General features: G+C 42.0%; 1 protein-coding gene and 1 long non-coding RNA gene across 3 annotated transcripts in view; one reads left to right on the top strand and one right to left on the bottom strand.

Moving 5' to 3' along the window:
• SH3D19 (SH3 domain containing 19) overlaps positions 1-18,156 on the bottom strand; it is a 76,392-nt gene that overhangs the window by 49,507 nt on the left and 8,729 nt on the right. The gene's annotated exons all lie outside the window — the stretch shown is intronic.
• Positions 775-16,619, top strand: LOC140075466 (uncharacterized). Its single transcript, XR_011849426.1, has 3 exons — positions 775-957; positions 6,726-6,850; positions 15,510-16,619. It is a non-coding gene; the product is annotated as an uncharacterized lncRNA (long non-coding RNA).

The raw sequence follows: 18,156 nt of genomic DNA, 5'->3' as shown, positions 1-18,156 counted from the left end.
CCTTTGAGTTTGTACTGGTGGAGTCTGACTACTAATATGCTAATTAGACATTCTGGTAGCAGGTTGTGGCAGCAGAGAGCTTAATTAGCATATTGGTGCTAAAATTATGGTATGTGCTTCAGTAGTGAAGTGACACTGATGAGTGCAAACAAGTAGAATTGGTGAGTTGATGAAAGGTCCTTTTAATATGTATATTTTTGGAAAAATATATATCTGAAAATAATATTTACCTGAAATCTACTTTTTAAAAGTGTAACTAAATCCTTGAAACAATTTTTTTCCATTTATTTCAGAAATCAATAGTTCAGATGGTAAAAGTAATCTTGTAGTAATCTAACTTAATAAATTATATTACAAAATCAGCTTCTCTGTGCCTTTCTCTGCTTCTTCTCCTGTAGTGAGCACTTTATCTGAAAAGCCTATAATATTTGCGGTCTATTATAACAAATACAACAACAGACCCTCTTAAGTACCAGGCACAAATAATATATCTTTTGAACATTATTTACTTGCATCTGGATGTGACGACGGTGTGTACAGCATATTTCCCAAAAGTCAAGGAGTTAATAATTCATTAATAACTAATTTGTGCAGCTGCCTGCCATGCTGACTTTTTTCAGTTCTACAGTCCACTAGAGAGCTATTTGGCTGGCACGAGACCCATACATCACACCATTGAATGGATTAATGAAAACAAAGGCAGTAGTCTAGAACAAAAAGGCAGCTGAACTGATCTGCTGGGATCTCATTGAAACGCTACAGCAGTATTAGAACTCAGAGGCCACTTGTTGTCTTTGACGATGCCAGCCAACCCGTGCTCAACGTGGGTTTTCCACAGCGGGCTCCCTGTAAGAGACACCTCCATTGAGAATCAGTACAATGCCGTACACAGGCCAACAACACAACCGCTGAATAGCAATGAGATATGTGAAAGTGCTTTGCTATTTACAGCTACAGGTAAGACTAGGGTCATCTGCAAACCATGCAAAAAGAACTCCATTATTGCGATGTAATTGTCAATAATTTATCTTGGATTCAGCTTTTGACATCTGAAGGAAAGCCAAATCACAAGCAACACATGTGCAAACCTACCTCACTGGAAAAAATATGTGTACAGTGTAGTGTGGATGCCATGGCTGATTATATGCAAATTGTCATCTCCCAAAATTGAAAAAAAGACAATAATGGAAAGAATTATGAAGAGACACCTATCCATAGGATAGGAGACAAAGTTCTGGTGGTTACAGTGGTCACACCAAGGTAGAAGCAGAGAAGTTCCTAAAATAATTAAAACCATATTGCAGTTCAGGTTTTTTTTCTGCAACAAAATAGTTTTAGAAAGAATGATGCTGCAAACATACTGGGTTGAGATTTACTCTATATACTTAAGTATAAGCCGAGTGCTGAAAAGCCCCAGCTTATACTCGAATATTTATGGTAAGGGTATTAAGTACTTGATCCCAGGCTGATTTTAGAAGTTTTCTCACCTACAAAGAATGGAGAGGTCGTTAATTTTTAGTGTAGGTACACTTCAAATGTGAGACAGACTCTAAAAAAAAAGTCCAGAAAATCACAATGTATGATTTTTTTAAATAATTAATTAGAATTTTATTGCATGAAAAAAGTATTTGATCCCCTACCAATGAGCAAGACTTCTGGCTCTTTCACTGCTGTTTTTCTTTAAAGAATCTCCTCTAACACTGTACTCATTACCTGTAGAGATGGGTCCATGCACACAGTTGACATCACAGTGCGCGGGCAGAGCACATGGATGATCTAACCGCATTGCTACACAGGAAGCTAAAGGGGAAGAGGGAAAAGGAGCGGCGGGGAACACTAGAGGCATTTCATTAGTGGTCGAAAGTTACTGTGCTTTTCTTTAGTGAGGGTAGGCTGCCGGGCATTGCATTAGTGAGGGTAGGCTGCCGGGCATTTCATTAGTGAGGGTAGGCTGCCGGGCATTTCATTAGTGAGGGTAGGCTGCCGGGCATTTCATTAGTGAGGGTAGGCTGGCGGGCATTTCATTCGTGAGGGGAGGCTGGCGGGCATTTCATTCGTGAGGGGAGGCTGGCGGGCATTTCATTCGTGAGGGGAGGCTGCCGGGCATTTCATTCGTGAGGGGAGGCTGGCGGGCATTTCATTCGTGAGGGGAGGCTGGCGGGCATTTCATTCGTGAGGGTAGGCTGCCGGGAATTTCATTAGTGAGGGGAGGCTGGCGGGCATTTCATTCGTGAGGGGAGGCAGCCGGGCATTTCATTAGTGAGGGTAGGCTGCCGGGCATTTCATTCGTGAGGGGAGGCAGCCGGGCATTTCATTAGTGAGGGTAGGCTGCCGGGCCTTTCATTCGTGAGGGGAGGCTGCCAGGCATTTCATTCGTGAGGGGAGGATGCAGGGCATTTCACTAGTGAGGGGTGGTTTCGGGGCATTTCACTAGTGAGGGGAGGTTTCGGGGCATTTCAATAGTGAGGGGAGGTTTCGGGGCATTTCAATAGTGAGGGGAGGTTTCGGGGCATTTCAATAGTGAGGGGAGGCTGTGACCAATGCATTTCCCACCCTAGCCTTATACTCGAGTCAATAAGTTTCCCCAATTTTTTGTGGTAAAAGTAAGTGCCTTGGCTTATATTTGTGTATACAGAGATGGCTAAAAGAATTACAATGGAGAGGCATCATGACACATGTGACCATATTTTTCCAGTAATACTGCTTGAACACCATATGAACACCATCTCCTTTTTCAAACGGTAACCTCAAATAACATTCAATAAGTAACTATAAATGTTTTCCCGATCTTCCAACAAAGAGCTAAATTTAGGAACAAAATAAACTGCTGAGAAAGCATCCCTGTACAGCTGTATCCTGACCTACAGGTCAGCCTCAGACTTAAGCCATCACTTTAGAAACAGAGGAGGGGAAAAAATTAAAACCACAAAAAAAAAAAAAAACCTTCCATGAATCACTGTTGGCAAAGATCCGCAACAGGACTGGGGAGGGGTGAGTTCAAAGCAGGTCTATGCAACATCTGGAAATGTACTGTATAGCTGTATGCACAGCTTCTAATTTATAGGAGACCTTACACATTAACCTTCCCTCTTTCCGTAGCATATGCTTCATATAAAGTATATAGGTCAAATTAAACTGCATCCTGAAGACCTCCAGGCGTCATTGCCTCTTTGAGATTCCACTATGAGATGTGCTCTAAAAGCAAGAAAAGCAAGTTTTTCTTTATACTCCCGTTTTTAGAAATGGGGGAAAATGTTTGGAAACTACATAATAAATTACAGTAATGTAAAGATATCCATAAAACACGCATCAAGCCCCATGACATAAATCATTATGCTTCTATCCTTGCAGTTACACAAACCTCCAAAAATGTCAATATAAAATACAATAAGAATAACAAATCAAATACTGTTATTAGACATTATTTATGGATTTATCAAATCCACAATGTAAATCTATGGCGTTGGTACTTACCTACATTATTGTATCATTGTGAGGTGTGTCTGCAGACAAACCCAACTCTACTACGTCCATTCTCCCACAATTCCCTATGTGTTTATATAGTGATAGAAGAGTTGTAAAAGAAGTACAACTCTGCTCAGCAACAAAGAACAAAGAGCAGCGGCTCTCCTCTCCGACTTACCTGTGTCCAGAGGAGGAAACTTTAGTCCTTTCTGCTTTTTCCACCTATCTACTACTGCAGCACAGTGATACACATGTAACAGACGGCCGACAAGGAATGAAATCACTCTGCAGCATCCAGAAGAGAGAGGCGGAGGGGTGGAGGGATGAGTCCTGTGTAGCCACACTCAGGACTGGAACAGCTACACTGGTCAAAGAGCAATGAAGGAATGCAGCCATTCAGGAAGTGCCTGGTTCCTCCTCATTTTCACTACTCAAAAAAGGAAGCCAGGTTGAGCACTGAACTTTCTCTACTTGTTAGAGAATAAACAAGGATTTACCATTTCTCAGTAGCGCTCCCTACTGTTTACTTACTGAAGTGCACACATTACAAATGTAGGATAATTTTTGAAGGACGGCACAAATCTATGCAAACTTAGAGAGTATATCTCATAAAAAAAAATACTATCAGAACTTGGAGACCTATTTGTCAGGGAACTCTCTATGGGAAACAGATTTCAACTTAGTTCACGCTTTTTTAGACGATGGGAGTATAGCGCTGAATGGGGACGTTTGTCGCAGTTAGTGCCCCTCAAAGACAGAACAATAAAAATATGACTAAGATGTTATCATAATGATCCTAGATAACCTCACCAACTATGATAAACAGACACACCTGTGGAGTAGGTATTCAGGGAAAGTCAAAGTGGTTCCTGATAAACTACTAGGAGGTTGGGTAACAGTTTAAAGAGAACTATAATAAGGGAACCAAAAAAATGTGCCCAGCCTCAAATAAATCAACAATGAATATTAGATTGTTTATACAGACGGTCCCCTTCTTAAGGACACCCGATTTACAGACGACCCCTAGTTAAAGACGGACCCCTCTGTCCACTCTGACCTCTGAATGCTTTATTATAGTCCCAGTACAACGATCCTCTGTAAGATGTCTGTAATAAAGCTTTAATAAAATTTGGTCTAATTACAGCAAAAAACTTTGAAACTCCAATTGTCACATGGGCAAAACAAAATTTTGTCTGGATCTACAATGATAAAATATACAGTTTCGACTTACATACAAATTCAACTTAAAGGGGTTGTCCGAGTTCTTGAAAAAAAGCTAAAAGTGGCCGGGACAGGGCTGCTTAAAAAAAATAAAGATGTACTTACCTGCCGGTGCCCTCCCGTATCTGGCGCTGCTGTCACTCCGGTCCGGGCGCCATGTAAACAAACATGGCCGCCGGAGCAGCACTGGACTCAGTTCCGGCCGGACCCGACAACCTTCCGGCCCCCATACACAATGCTGTGTATAGGGACGGATAGGCGTGCCCGGCCACGGCCGGCCGGAAGCTGAATCCAGCGCTGCTCCGGCGGCCGTGTTTGTTTACATGGCGCCCGGACCGGAGCGACAGCAGCGCTGGATACGGGAGGGCACCGGAAGGTAAGTACAGCTTTATTTTTTTTAAGCAGGCCTGTCCCGGCCACTTTTAGCTTTTTTTCAAGAACTCGGACAACCCCTTTAAGAACAAACCTATGGAACCTATCTTGTATGTAACCCGGGGACTGCCTGTAGTTAAAAATGTATTTAAACCCACCTGTGGAGAAACCAGGTAAAAATGAAAAAAAATAAATAAAAAGAAAAATAGCAAACTAAGCCTACACATTTCCGGACTACAAGGAACGACATAGCTTCAGGCCTTTCCCCATTCTCCTCAGCATAAACTTAAGAGAGTCACAACTACTTTTATTTACCCACAAAGTCATTTATGCCAGGAGTCTTCCAAAATGTCAGAGGCTGCATAGCCTGCACAGTGTTGTCCTTCTTAGTTGGAACCTCCAGGTCCAATGTCTGGCCGTTCCACAGGTCCTATAAGAAAACAGCTGTCTGGTCCCCTGACACATCAGTTGTTAGATATTGGGAGCCCTTCATTAAGGTTGTTGGTGTTAGAGATCCCGCTGAAAAACTGTAACGTATTTTCCCTAAAGGGGTATTCTCATTTCAGTAAATTACTGTTATTTTTTGCATGATGAAAAATTATACATTTTTCCAATATACTTTTGGTACCAATTCCTTGCGGTTTTCTAGATCTCTGCTGCTGTCTATAGAATTCTATATTCTGTGTTTACTTCCAGTGGACAGAAATCTGACCATGGTCACACAGGTGCACGGCTCATTAGTATCAGAGAGTAATCAGAGCTGTGCATCTGTGTGACCATGGACAGATTTATATCCACTGGAAGTAAACACAGAATATAATATTCTATAAACAGCAGCAGGGATCTAGAATACTGTGAGGAATCGATACAGAAAGTATATTGGAAATCATATAACTTTTCATCATACAAACAAAAAAATTAATTTGCTGAAATGGGAACACCCCTTCAAGTCCTGAAAAACTACCCTAGATACTGTACTGAACAAGCAACAAAAAGGTCCCATATGCTGAAATATGAAATAGAATATATAAACCCCTGGAAAAAGGTGATACATTTCCCCTCAACTTTTCATTGTCGTTTAGAGTGCTGCCTGCCTTTCTATATGTATCTACATAAGGCCCTGCCAGGACCTGCGGGCGCTGCACCACTCCTTCACACACGCTAGTACACATGTGTTTACTAGTATATATGTGTTTGCACACAAGTTTATATTAGTTGGTGAGTACAAACAGATAATTATACAGAGATTTATATACCGGTAATTCCCGCTGCTGATATAAGACTTTATTTTCCTGTTGTTAACACTTTATGTAACACACCCATGCAAAGTGTAGAGACAAGAAGCAAACATCTTGTACATCAACAACAGTCAGCATTTACAAACCATTTCAGATGAATTAAACTCATTCAAGGTCTGGAATACATAACCTATTGTAGATTTAACAATAGGAAAGGAAGATGAGACATTTTTTTAAACAAAAAAAGAAAATTATGAATGGTATTTAAAATAAAGAAAGCAACAACAATATCATCCTGCTAGTCTGATAACAGCACTGTGATCACATACCTCTACAGGGTCTTATGCTGTTCTGCTCCACAAAACAAAAATGTTAATGGAAGCCCCACATGTTAAAAATTTCATTTTATGATGTGTGTCATTGTAACAGATGCAAGTCCTTCATTGAAGACGTTTCCATCTGGGATTTTTTAGAACTTGCAATGCGGATGAGAACATTGTCGGACCCCTCTAATCTATTAAATGGGTCGTCCACTTATACCAAACTTTAACAAGGTAAGTCGAAGATCCACATTATACTTGCCCTGTTAAATTTTGTCATTAGTGACCAGAAGCTTCTGGACTCCCTAGTTTCCAGCAGATGGAGGGGGCATGAAGTTATTACTGTCTGCATGCCCACTCTGTCATAACCACTCCCGACAGTGTTTGGAGGGGCAGCGTCCACAGTAATGACTGCGCAACCCCCTTCATCTGCTGGAAACTAGCAGGATATGCAACCTTATAGAAGTTCTTCAACCTGCTGCCCAGGTGTGTGAGATGACGTGACTCACAGCAAACATTAACAAGGTAAGTCGAGTATCTGGGCAGCATGGTGGCTCAGTGGTTAGCACTACAGCTTTGCAGCGCTGGGGTCCTGGGTTCAAGTCCCATCCAGGTCAACATGCAAAGATTGTATCTTCTCTCTGTGTTTGTGTAAATTTCCTCCCACACTCCAAAACATACAGGCAGTATGATTAAATTGTGAGCCCCATGAGGACAATGATTGGGCAAGCTCTGTGTAGAGCTGCGTAATCTGTTGGCACTATATAAATAAAGGAATTAATTATTTATACTAACCATGTTGCAGTTTGCTAATAGTGGTCAACCCCTTTAAGACATATGCTATGTATGGGTCATCATTATTAAAAAAAAAAAGTAGAAATCTACTAATCCACAAATTTGGTAGTTACCTTAAAGGTTTATTAACATTTCTATATTTGTAAACTGATTTAATTAAAAAATAAATCTACAGGTTGTACACATGCTGATGAGACACAATTAAAAATATATTTTAAATAAACACAAAACTCATTTGCCCTTGTATACCTGAAGAGGGCAGTGTGTATTGCTGCTATGTGACTGATCCACTATGCTCATCATTTTACTGTAGAAGAACCTGCTTACTGTAGAATACAGGACCTGCTTGGCTAGATACTAAATGCAGATGATTCACCGTGAGATGGAGAGATGAACCACCTGCGGTGACCAGGAGAGAAACCTGAGTTCTTGGCATTGTGTGCCACACCGAGTAAGGGTTGGGCAGCTTATCACATTGAAAAGTAAGGCTGAAGTTCTCTTTTAAGAGACAGACACTGACTAAGAGTTCTACTACAAGAACCAAGGATCCATCTATCCATTATAGGAAGAATATCCGGATAAGATACAATTTGTACAATTATCTGTCCTAGAAACAGTTTGCATTCCTTTGGGTTGTGCATCCTCGAAATTACAAAAGAAGCTGAAGAAATTGTAAAAAAAAAAAAATGTTGCAGAAAAGTTTGCACTGTGAACATCAACTGTGAAGATTTTTTTTCAAATCTCACTCTTATCAATAAAACTGAATCACCCAGTACATTTCTACACAATGATCTGTATGTGATATGATCCATGTGGACCAAAATTGAGGTGGACAACACAAGGAGCCTAAGGCCACTTTCGGACTGTCAGTATTTGTAAGCAAGGCTTAAAACACGGGGGCTAAATACTGACGAAATACTGACTGTGTGAAAGGAGCCTGAAGATGGGGACACAGAGCCTGTAAACGCTCCTGTGTTCCTCTCCCTGTGATGCATGCTGCTGTTTTTAAGAAGATGATATTTTATATGATGAATAAATGCTCTGTTCTGTGTTCTACTCAAGTTTGAGCACCACCATATATATATATATATATGAGTCATGCCCCTCCAACAGGATAAATTGGCTAAGAAGAGATGTGGACATGTCACACTCCCTATAAAGGGGTTTAACAGCAGTGCCCCTTATATAATCTTTCTGATATACATAATGTACAGAGCAGGTCTGCTACATAATTACCATTAGCATTGCAGAAGATAGGAGCTGAAGCAGAATCCACAGCAGATACATAAAAAACATTTCTATTGTCAATGCAATATGTCATGGACTAGTCACTGATGAATTTCCATTAATGTGGCTAAGAGAAAAGTACAAATGGTGGAGGTCTCGATTTGTAAATAAGTGGTGTTTATTTATAATGAATAATAGGAAAAGTTGGTGGAAACAAATACAGTTATAGCGTACAAGCTGACGGTCAAAGGACCTGAGGAGCACACCGGCAGCTGTGCCTGTTGAGGAGGATGCGGGAGCATCGGCCGTGTTGTCAGCAGAGGTGGATACGATGCTCCGTGGTCAATCTGCGTAGTTGCTTCGAGAGTAGGTGTATCACGGGCTGGACAGGAGGAGCCAAGTGTGGTGTCTGTGTCCAGGCGGTAGTGTACACTCAATGGTGTATGTACGCAGTGTATGAGGGGGGGGGGGTGCACTCGTGGATGGCGGAGTGCGAGGGGTCCCTAGTAGGCCCTAATAGGGGCTGAGTGGGAGCCCTAAAAGTCCCTGATTGGTCCTAAATTCGGGGCGGCAGCCCTAGATGGCCGTCGTCCCGACTGGAACCTGCCCCTGTCCTCGGCCAAGTAACCCTAGTTATGGCGGGGAGGGAAAAGGGGATATGTGCAGGTTAGGACAAAGGCTGTGGGGATCACAGTAATCTGTCGCAGGTAAGAGACAAGTGCAAAGGTAGAAAAGTAGGGTGAAGAGGCAAATTCAAATTCAAATTTAAGGTGCGAATCCCTTAATGTAGTATATGACTGTACGTGGTGCGAGTCATGCGACAAGTTACACCATGTGTTATTCAGGATGAGGTCAATCTTCCCTAAATGCCATGTTTCACCTATTGAATATAGGCTCATCAGGGGAAATAAGACCTATTGGGGAAAAGCGTAGAACAAAACCATAGTCATATTCTGAGGTGAACCGGTGTGTGGTTAGGATGGGACACATAGTTGGTGCTTACCCTTGTAGTGTGGAAGTTTGCAACATGCCTGAGAAGGATGGCATCCTGCCCCTGTGGCAAGGAATATATTGGCAAATCTTTTAGAGAATTCCGCCGCCGGATTGGCGAGCATCTAGGAGACATTAGAAACGGCCGCGACAAACCCCTATCACGACACATGAATGAGGAGGGGGGGCGACTGGGACCGTTTACTCCTCCAGAAAAAAGCCCAGTGGATCTACCGGCTTAAGACAGTCGCCCTTCTGGCCTCAACGAACAATTGAATTTCAATTGCTTCATATAGAGGCCACACTCACCTTGCCCACATTCCACAATACAGGCACCCCTTAACTCACCTACCATACACCCCTCCATGAAGGTCGTCCTCTCTTCCCTTCCCTCTGATGTCCAGACAACAAACCTAATTCTCAGGTCCTCCCATGCTTCGATGTGGCACTGCTCTTACCCACACTGATAAGCACACGACCATTCCTTCGAGACACCGGTGGATCCTCTCTTTACTCCTGATCCACCGCTCCGGTCATCCCCTTGGCGGTCCATGCATTTCAATTTCTTACCCTGTCCGCCTCTCCTGCGCCGTTGAAGCTCCTCTGGTCAACCTTGCCAGCCTCCGGGGGCGGTCTCCGGGCGTGGTCTGACGCGCTGCCTCGCTTCTTCGGTTGCCGGGCGACGCGGCTTGCCCGTCCCCGCCCCTTCCCCGGGGCATCTCGGTCAACCTCGGAGCACACTGCGCAGGCGCCCCACGGACGCCATGCTTGCGTAGCCCATACTCGGCCCTCCCATCGGCCACTGGGGCGTCACACACCGGCAACATCTGAGCAGCTCCACCGACACACAGTGTCTCAGCGCTCACGCAGACAGCATCACTATACTGTCGTTTCCATTGCCAGTGCACCTACCTCTGGAGAACTTCTTTGACCTATACCTAAACCCCAGGTAAGATTCTCCTCATATCGACTTATTACTCCAGTCTTATCATTCCTCATCAAGCCATTTGACTTTGTTGATCTGTTATCACTACAGACTCGCCTCCGGTGCACCCCAACCCAATCCTTCTAGGCATGTTGCAAACTTCCACACTACAAGGGTAAGCACCAACTATGTGTCCCATCCTAACCACACACCGGTTCACCTCAGAATATGACTATGGTTTTGTTCTACGCTTTTCCCCAATAGGTCTTATTTCCCCTGATGAGCCTATATTCAATAGGTGAAACATGGCATGTAGGGAAGATTGACCTCATCCTTAATAACGCATGGTGTAACTTGTCGCACGACTCGCACCACGTACAGTCATATACTACATTAAGGGATTCGCACCTTAAATTTGAATTTGAATTTGCCTCTTCACCCTACTTTTCTACCTTTGCACTTGTCTCTTACCTGCGACAGATTACTGTGATCCCCACAGCCTTTGTCCTAACCTGCACATATCCCCTTTTCCCTCCCCGCCATAACTAGGGTTACTTGGCCGAGGACAGGGGCAGGTTCCAGTCGGGACGACGGCCATCTAGGGCTGCCGCCCCGAATTTAGGAGCAATCAGGGACTTTTAGGGCTCCCACTCAGCCCCTATTAGGGCCTACTAGGGACCCCTCGCACTCCGCCATCCACGAGTGCACCCCCCCCTTCATACACTGCGTACATACACCATTGAGTGTACACTACCGCCTGGACACAGACACCACACTTGGCTCCTCCTGTCCAGCCCGTGATACACCTACTCTCGAAGCAACTACGCAGATTGACCACGGAGCATCGTATCCACCTCTGCTGACAACACGGCCGATGCTCCCGCATCCTCCTCAACAGGCACAGCTGCCGGTGTGCTCCTCAGGTCCTTTGACCGTCAGCTTGTACGCTATAACTGTATTTGTTTCCACCAACTTTTCCTATTATTCATTATAAATAAACACCACTTATTTACAAATCGAGACCTCCACCATTTGTACTTTTCTCTAAGCTTCACAAGGTGGACGGGGTTGGGCACTTACGTTACCCACCCAGTGTACTTTTCATCAATGTGGCTAAGCCTAAAAGGGAAAAGTTAGGGAAAGCCACTAAGAATAGAGGATTTAACATATATAAGTGAACCCTCAACCTCTCAATCTTTGTGCAGTCCTAGCGTTGCCCAGTTCCATGCTGGTCTCTACCTCCTGATGTCCCAGTAGGGACACTGCTTAGTCAGGGGCAGGCAATGTGGGCATGCATAGGCATTTTTGAGACACCAACATGTAAGTGACCAATGGGAACCAGTGCCGCATCCAAACGGGCTGGAACAAGAAAAGAGTTAATACCATTTTATGCTCAGATCCCTAGTGAGAGCAGTTTTCAATATAATTTTTATTATGATGGAGAATCTACCATTAACCATCTACCATGATAAACCAGGGACGCTTACTCATAGATCCAGGACCTATGACTGTGGTAATCTTCTAATATTTGTTATCCATGGCCTCCTTCTTAAAATCAATGTTTACAATTACGCTAATTAGCTTGAAGTGCTCTGGAGGAGCTACCAGAACCCCTCCGTGCTGTAGCTTCGCAGGCTGTTACACTGTCTCACCTCCTCCTGCTCCTCCCCCTTTTTATTTGCCTAACGTTATCTCACTACAGCAAAGGAATTTTCAGCAAATGGGTGGGAGGTGGAAAAAGCCTGTGGAAAAAGTTGGGCAGCTGCAACACAGAGGGGCTCTGGTAACACCATAGTTAATAACATAATTTAAAATATTTTAAAATATTAGAAGATTATAAGAAGATTACCACAGTCCCAGTAACTGGATCTATTGTAAGTGTCCCTGGTTTATCATGATGGATTTTGATGGCAGATTTCCAGACTGTTAAATGGTTAAAATGTTAGAAAACTCAGCAGATGTTTGAGTAATGGGAACAGATTATATTTTACACTTTTTTCGTGCGACCAGTAAAAAGACTTATGCTAAAATGTTAATAATGTTAATAACCTAAAATACAAGCTGATCACACACAAAAAAGCAGTGTTGAATGCTATTAGTTTGTGAGAATAAAATTGTCTGTAGTTCTGAACTTCTCTCCGATAACCAAAAATATTTTCTCTATAAGTGCTCACCTGGGGACGTAAGGCTTGGGGAGAGGCGAGGGGCATGGTGACCCAAATCATGTCATACATTTACATATTGTATATGAACACATAAAAATGTATAGCCAGGGTTGGCTAATAAGATACATTCTACCATAAAAATCCATTATGATAAACCAGGGACACTTATTCAAAGATCCAGTCCCTGTGACTGTGGTAATCTTCTTATATTTGTTATCCATGGCCTCCTTCTTTCTAAAATCAACTTTTAAAATTATGCTCATAAGCCTGAGGGGCTACCCTAATCCCTCCGTGATCTGGATTTACAGACTGTTACACAGCCTCATACCTTTTCCTTGCTCCTCTTACAGTAAGAGCAGGGGAGGGTGAGACAGTGTAACCGTCTGTAAAATCGGATGATAGAGAGGTTAAGGTAGCCCTTCTGGTTCAATAACATCATTTTAAAAGTTGATTTTAGAAGAAAGGAGGACATGGATAACAAATATAAGGAGATTAACATAGTCACAGAGCCTGGATCTATCAGTAAGTGTCCCTGGTATATCATATTACGGTAGATTTCCTTCAAAGAAATCTGTTCTAGGTAGGGAAAGCGATAATCTTCAGTTTCCTCTCCATATCTCTGTTCTGTGTATGGGCTTCAGCTACACTGCTTACTGCACAAGAAAGTTCACTAATATCACCTACACTGTGCATGTCTGACATATAAAACAATTGCTTCCAAAGGTTTAGTTACGCTTAAATTCACCACTGCAGATAAGCAGTGATCTTAGCCAAGTTCACGCAATAACTAGAATAGAAATACTTAAAGGGGTTGGCCACTTGACCTCATGTTTTTTGTAATGTATGTGTAAATTTGGGGGCAGGATATGAGGTAATTTTCCAAATACTTCTATTAAAAGTTCAGCGTCACCCTCTTGATATGTAAAGTGAAGCCTCTTGTCTTTTACCTCATCAGCCAGACAGTCCTGACTATAAAATGGCTGCAGATGGAGAGTCGGGTGATCTTGTCTGTCCATGAGCAAAAGCCCTGTAAGCTCTTTACATATCAAGACATGGGTGCAGAACTTTTAATAGACTATGAAGTAAAGTGGCCAACCCCTTTAAAAAATATGTTCACATGAGAAGTACACACAGCAGATTAGCCATTGCATTGTACGGCAGCGAAGCGGCTGAGACTTTAGCAGATACTACATGGTAACCATAAAAATTTCACTGCAACTACTACGCCACAAAACCACTCCACTTATCTTACATGTTTATCTTTACCAGAATGATAGTCCGCTTGCTTTTCTATTGAATCAATTGATCATTGCCTAATACAAATAGAGAAAGAAATGTATTAATTGTATGTGGTTTATTGTAGGTTTTTTATTGTATGTAGTTGTGCCAACTATAGTCATTGCCAACAATTGTGCACACTCCTATTATAAAATCTGCTTACCATAAATCTAACGTTGCCAGGTCAGACAGTCTAATGCAACTTAACAGACTACAACAGACACAGAAAGTAGACCATAATATAAATAGTATTCTGTATGGAAGGAAAGACAAATCAGTAATAATCCAGGTTTCACTGCACCGAATATTGCAGGTATACATTTGTTGCAGAAATCAAAATCGAATGGTTATCTTATCCGTCCTTATCTTTCCTCCGCTAGTCTAGACACGCCAGGATCACCTAGAAAAGAAAGTTTTAATTAGCAGCACCGAGTGCAAGGACAAGATGTCCGGCACACCAGGCTGCTAATTATACACGCCCCCGCACTCCCCCCCGTGACATCACCTCCCTCTTTCATGCTCCTAGCATGGGAGAGAGAGTTGCAGGGGTGTGAATAATTAGTCACTCGGAGCACCAGACAGGATGTCTCTGCGCTCCATGCTGCTAATTATAACTTTCACAGCATGTCAAAACTAGCGACAGACAGTGCCAGCAACATCAAGAGGAGCAGAGGTGAGTATTTCTAGGTTTCCTTGTTTTTTATTTGGTTGATTTCCTTTAATTTATGCCAAATTTTGGAAGTACCAGTCTTATACCCTTATAAAAACTCTTTATTAATGTGTTTTAGACAGTTTATTGGCACACATTATGTGAGATTTTAAACAGATTTATGACTATACCCCACTGGCTTCTCTGCCCAGCAAATGTATAGTTAGGCTAGTTGTACACATTTGTTAAACCAGGCCTTGTACAACTGGCCTTAAAGTGAACCGTTAATCAGCAATTTACCTTATGAACCACTACCAGAATATTAGCAAGCATTCTAACAGCTTCTAGTTATTGTTTCTTTCATGATCCTGTGTGGTGGCATCATCCAGAAAATCTATGAACTGAGCTGTAAATTGATTGTGTAAGGTCAAGGAGGAGGGAAGTTTAACACGGAAGTCAAGGTAGGGAGTTCTGAACGCCTCCTCTGTCATGTATCGGACTTTAGAAGATCTGGTTAGTGATGTCTCTTGATACAGGACCATCATTTACAGTAAAGGGAACTTTCTGAGGAAGAGAGAGCTTGACTTCAGTGTTTAAATCTCCGCCTCCATGACTTTATACAACCAATTTACATCTCAGATTTATCAATGATTACAACACACTGGGTCATGAGAGAAACATGATTTGGAAGATGTTCAGTTGCATGACAACATACTGGTAGTGGTTTATTAGGTCAATTTCTGCTGACAGGTTCCCTTTAAGCCCATTACCCACAAGTGAGTTCAGTCTTAGATACTTGCCCCGTTAGCTTGTGGGATTTCCTGGACTGACTTACAATGTATCTCTTCCTATTTATATCTATAGAAAAACCCTGAAAGAGCCACCCCTCCAAAAGGAATCATCCTAACACTCCGTTCGTCTGAAATGCGAAGTACACGTGGGGAGATATATTTTATATTGGAATATTGAAAAAGGATCAATAGAATAGAATACGATTAAATTTGCCGGTGAATGTTTTGATACTTGTATTCATGTTGAAGGTATATAGAAAAAGAGAACACTATAACCCAAGCGTGGTGTGTACATATGTCAATTTGAAGCATGGATTGAGAAGACTGGGGGGATCTTCTATTGGCAGATACAGATATCTCACTACTCCGTTAAAATTACTTTTATGTCTTTTTGCAGACATTTCCTGGACTGAACCTAGAATCACTGAACTGATCGGACATGTTAAGTTTGGTCCTGGAAATCCTGCAAGTGCATGGACAGAGTTTCTTGGACCAAACTGACGTTTAGGCATCTGACTGCTTCCTTTAAAGTAGCAGACAGCTTATATCTCCATTCAGGAAACATTACAGGAATAGGGAGCAGATATTCCAGATGTTAAGGAACAGTCAGATTGTCATTTGACCAGTATGACAATATGACAATATTTGCTGTAAAATCAGATTATATGAGCATTTACTATTCAACTTATAAACTGAACTGCACTACTGACTGAATAGCTTGTAATAGCAAAAGGGGTGACCCTTTTGAAGAAGAACAAACAATCCTCTCTATAGCACCAGACACTGCACTCAGCATTATCAGGTCTGAGAGAACGTGTCAGTAAAGAATAGATGTCAGAGACAGGAAACAACTTGACCTAACTCTTGCTCGCACATCAAACGCCATAATTATATGAAAGGAATAGGTGCCAGCCTTAGAAAGTGTCAAAACTATAGCAGGCAGGGAAAGTTTGAGAAAAGGGGTACACTGGGTGCCAGAGGACCCCAATGACTGAACCGCCTGGAACAAGGAGATAGCAACATGAATCTTCAACACATCCTCCCACTACAGACCTTAACCTATCAGGGCCGTCTCCAATGCTTTATATTACGCTATCCGTTTTAGGACAGCTACATGATTCGAGTGCCGCAATACCCTTGATTAATTTGGAGTTTTTATCGAATTTCCCCTTTAATAAATAAAGTGCATTATTATTTTGTTTGTGTAATTTGTTTCATCCGCTCAAAAATACAGAGCGCAAAGTTTATTTGCTAATTAATCTTAGCTAATACTAGCCTTGGGGGAAGGAATCTTTTATATCACTTGGGGGAATACCTCTGTGTGCTTTAAGCAAATAAAAAGTCACTGACTCCTTGGATAGAATGACTTATGTCACAGTGTAGCTAGGATTATAAACAACGTTCTGTACATGAATACAACTACTAGGGAGGTTAAGAGATGTAGCTTTGTATCTTATTAGAGAAAAATGCCTCTTTTACCACCTGATATCTACAAATACATATACTCCCTGTCTCCAGGACTGGTCATTAGGTTCTTAAATGAACTTGTGGGAACCGCTATACATCAAGAACTCCCTATTGTTATAAAGCACACCTCCCTAGCAATCACTCTCTTACAGGAAATATTTTTACTTACTGGTTCATCTATATAATTTTATAAGTTGATTTTAGAAGGAAGGAGGCCATGGTTAACAAATATAAGATTACTAGAGTCACGGTGCTTATATCTAAGTAAATGTCCCTGGTTTATCATGATGGATTGAGATTTTGCTGTAAGAAATAATCTATCTGCATATAGGTATTCCTGATAAACACTATCAAATGTGTGGAATTTTACTGATGTCCCCTCTCTGTCTTCCTGGGCCTTCTGGACAATTCAAACTTGTCATGCTTGACTACAATGAAACCAGTCCTCTGTATCCTTCTCCAGTATTTTCTATCAGGTTACACTTTAACTCCAGCAAATGCAATGCACGATTTACATTGTATACATTACCACCTACTAGGATATTGACCTCACTTCATGTTATTGCCTACCATTGCACACTTGGTTTATGACACACAATGTATATCATCTTCCTTTAATATACTTCTTTTCTAGAATATATGTATTCTGGTACTTTGATACTTCATCCCTATGGCACTAGCAGTATAAAATTGGTCTTGATTACGGTACATACAGAGGTTGCACTGACATTTTTCCAGAAGGGTAATAATACTCATTTCACCATTTTAACAGTTGCGTTTTATAAACGCAAGTGTTAACAGCTGTTTAATTAGGCAAATCACTTTTCAGCTATTCCAATGCGTTTTTAAATGCATGCATTAAACGCGACGTGTGACTGCACCCTTAAAAAAGCACTACCACGTTTCCCCGAAAATAAGACAGTGGGGCACATTTACTTACCCGGCCGACGGAGTTCACCCGAAGTGCATTGTCCAAGGATTCCGCGATTCACAAAGATTGTGCACCCAATTTCCAGTATCTGTCACTTCCCTGCTCCGGTCCACCGGAGTTCACCATCTACTTCCCGGTGCATTATATATGTATTATATTGTGTGCATTGGATGTGACACAATTTGAATATTGAAAATTTCCAAATTCCGACGAAAGTGTGTTCCGCGGACCCTTAGTAAATAAGCCCCAGTGTCTTATATTTATTTTTGCCACTAAAGAGGCATATTTATGCCACAAGAAGCCCGGCAGTCACCGCTGGCAT

Source organism: Engystomops pustulosus, chromosome 1 (genome assembly GCF_040894005.1).
Source record: "Engystomops pustulosus chromosome 1, aEngPut4.maternal, whole genome shotgun sequence".
NCBI lineage: Eukaryota > Metazoa > Chordata > Amphibia > Anura > Leptodactylidae > Engystomops > Engystomops pustulosus.
The sequence above is the reverse complement of the archived record's forward strand: the minus strand, read 5'-3'. Positions and strand labels throughout refer to the sequence as shown.